This window comes from Taudactylus pleione, unplaced genomic scaffold (genome assembly GCF_031769625.1).
Source record: "Taudactylus pleione unplaced genomic scaffold, aTauple2 ptg000085l, whole genome shotgun sequence".
Taxonomy (NCBI): domain Eukaryota; kingdom Metazoa; phylum Chordata; class Amphibia; order Anura; family Myobatrachidae; genus Taudactylus; species Taudactylus pleione.
In genome coordinates this window covers 10522210-10525259 of record NW_028284487.1, presented here as the reverse complement: position 1 = coordinate 10525259, position 3050 = coordinate 10522210, and positions in this window count along the sequence as shown.

The following is a 3050-nucleotide window of genomic DNA, read 5'->3' as shown; positions in this document are numbered from 1 at the left end:
AGCACTTTGAACTTTGAATCCAGTAATCTGATATCAAATCTTGGTGGGACCTAACTTTGTTCAATTTCCTTAAAGTTGAATTTTAGGATAGCTTATCTATATTTAAACTTTGTATAAATCCCATCATCTTCAGTGGTTTCTTTACTCCAAACTAATTTTGAAGCTGTTTCAAATCAGTTTTCAACTGGAGAGATGTTTGTCAAACATTTGAAAATAGGAAAAGTTGCAATAAGAATGCAGTGATCCATCACTTGTGCTATGGTTTTAAGATATTCTGGTTTTAAGAATTTTCTTCTTCAGTGTGCACTAATGAGAGTAAAGGTCTGTTCTTCTTCTCTTCTTAAAACTTAGTCCCCCATAGTAGATTCAATCACCAAATAAATGTCCTGATTGATTAATTTGCCTTAGCATTTCTTAGATTTGCCATATTGCTATATTTGAGAAAAAGTTTTCTATGTATGCCATATAGAGAAATGCTGCATCAGCCAAAGGATGACATTTTTGTTTATTCCTAACATGGATTTAAAAATTCTCTGTTTTGTATGTGTCTATGATGTTCTCTAGCAAGTTTCAAGGGCTGCTTACTGTAGCCAATGCATGCATCCCACACTTCATGCACTTTGCCGCTGGATAAAATCCCTTCTTGGCATTTCTTGTAGGACAACAAGAAAAAGCACATTGCCCGTATGGGGATCGAACACATGACCTTGGCTTTATTAGCACCACGCTCTAACAAACTGAGCTAACCGGCCAAACATAAAAGCATCAGCAAACTCAAAAATGCCAAATGTACCTAAAACAGGAGAACATTCAGTATTTCAAAGATCAGCAATATTGAGTAGAGGAAGACTCTCGAACAATGGGTTCCATGGTGTAATGGTGAGCACTTTGGACTTTGAATCCAGTAATCTGATTTCAAATCTTGGTGGGACCTAACTTTGTTCAATTTCCTTAAAGTTGAATTTTAGGATAGCTTATCTATATTTAAACTTTGTATAAATCCCATCATCTTCAGTGGTTTCTTTACTCCAAACTAATTTTGAAGCTGTTTCAAATCAGTTTTCAACTGGAGAGATGTTTGTCAAACATTTGAAAATAGGAAAAGTTGCAATAAGAATGCAGTGATCCATCACTTGTGCTATGGTTTTAAGATATTCTGGTTTTAAGAATTTTCTTCTTCAGTGTGCACTAATGAGAGTAAAGGTCTGTTCTTCTTCTCTTCTTAAAACTTAGTCCCCCATAGTAGATTCAATCACCAAATAAATGTCCTGATTGATTAATTTGCCTTAGCATTTCTTAGATTTGCCATATTGCTATATTTGAGAAAAAGTTTTCTATGTATGCCATATAGAGAAATGCTGCATCAGCCAAAGGATGACATTTTTGTTTATTCCTAACATGGATTTAAAAATTCTCTGTTTTGTATGTGTCTATGATGTTCTCTAGCAAGTTTCAAGGGCTGCTTACTGTAGCCAATGCATTCATCCCACACTTCATGCACTTTGCCGCTGGATAAAATCCCTTCTTGGCATTTCTTGTAGGACAACAAGAAAAAGCACATTGCCCGTATGGTGATCGAAAACATGACCTTGGCGTTATTAGCACCACGCTCTAACCAACTGAGCTAACCGGCCAAACATAAAAGCATCAGCAAACTCAAAAATGCCAAATGTACCTAAAACAGGAGAACATTCAGTATTTCAAAGATCAGCAATATTGAGTAGAGGAAGACTCTAGAACAATGGGTTCCATGGTGTAATGGTGAGCACTTTGAACTTTGAATCCAGTAATCTGATATCAAATCTTGGTGGGACCTAACTTTGTTCAATTTCCTTAAAGTTGAATTTTAGGATAGCTTATCTATATTTAAACTTTGTATAAATTCCATCATCTTCAGTGGTTTCTTTACTCCAAACTAATTTTGAAGCTGTTTCAAATCAGTTTTCAACTGGAGAGATGTTTGTCAAACATTTGAAAATAGGAAAAGTTGCAATAAGAATGCAGTGATCCATCACTTGTGCTATGGTTTTAAGATATTCTGGTTTTAAGAATTTTCTTCTTCAGTGTGCACTAATGAGAGTAAAGGTCTGTTCTTCTTCTCTTCTTAAAACTTAGTCCCCCATAGTAGATTCAATCACCAAATAAATGTCCTGATTGATTAATTTGCCTTAGCATTTCTTAGATTTGCCATATTGCTATATTTGAGAAAAAGTTTTCTATGTATGCCATATAGAGAAATGCTGCATCAGCCAAAGGATGACATTTTTGTTTATTCTTAACATGGATTTAAAAATTCTCTGTTTTGTATGTGTCTATGATGTTCTCTAGCAAGTTTCAAGGGCTGCTTACTGTAGCCAATGCATTCATCCCACACTTCATGCACTTTGCCGCTGGATAAAATCCCTTCTTGGCATTTCTTGTAGGACAACAAGAAAAAGCACTTTGCCCGTATGGGGATCGAAAACATGACCTTGGCGTTATTAGCACCACGCTCTAACCAACTGAGCTAACCGGCCAAACATAAAAGCATCAGCAAACTCAAAAATGCCAAATGTACCTAAAACAGGAGAACATTCAGTATTTCAAAGATCTGCAATATTGAGTAGAGGAAGACTCTAGAACAATGGGTTCCATGGTGTAATGGTGAGCACTTTGGACTTTGAATCCAGTAATCTGATATCAAATCTTGGTGGGACCTAACTTTGTTCAATTTCCTTAAAGTTGAATTTTAGGATAGCTTATCTATATTTAAACTTTGTATAAATCCCATCATCTTCAGTGGTTTCTTTACTCCAAACTAATTTTGAAGCTGTTTCAAATCAGTTTTCAACTGGAGAGATGTTTGTCAAACATTTGAAAATAGGAAAAGTTGCAATAAGAATGCAGTGATCCATCACTTGTGCTATGGTTTTAAGATATTCTGGTTTTAAGAATTTTCTTCTTCAGTGTGCACTAATGAGAGTAAAGGTCTGTTCTTCTTCTCTTCTTAAAACTTAGTCCCCCATAGTAGATTCAATCACCAAAAAAATGTCCTGATTGATTAATTTGCC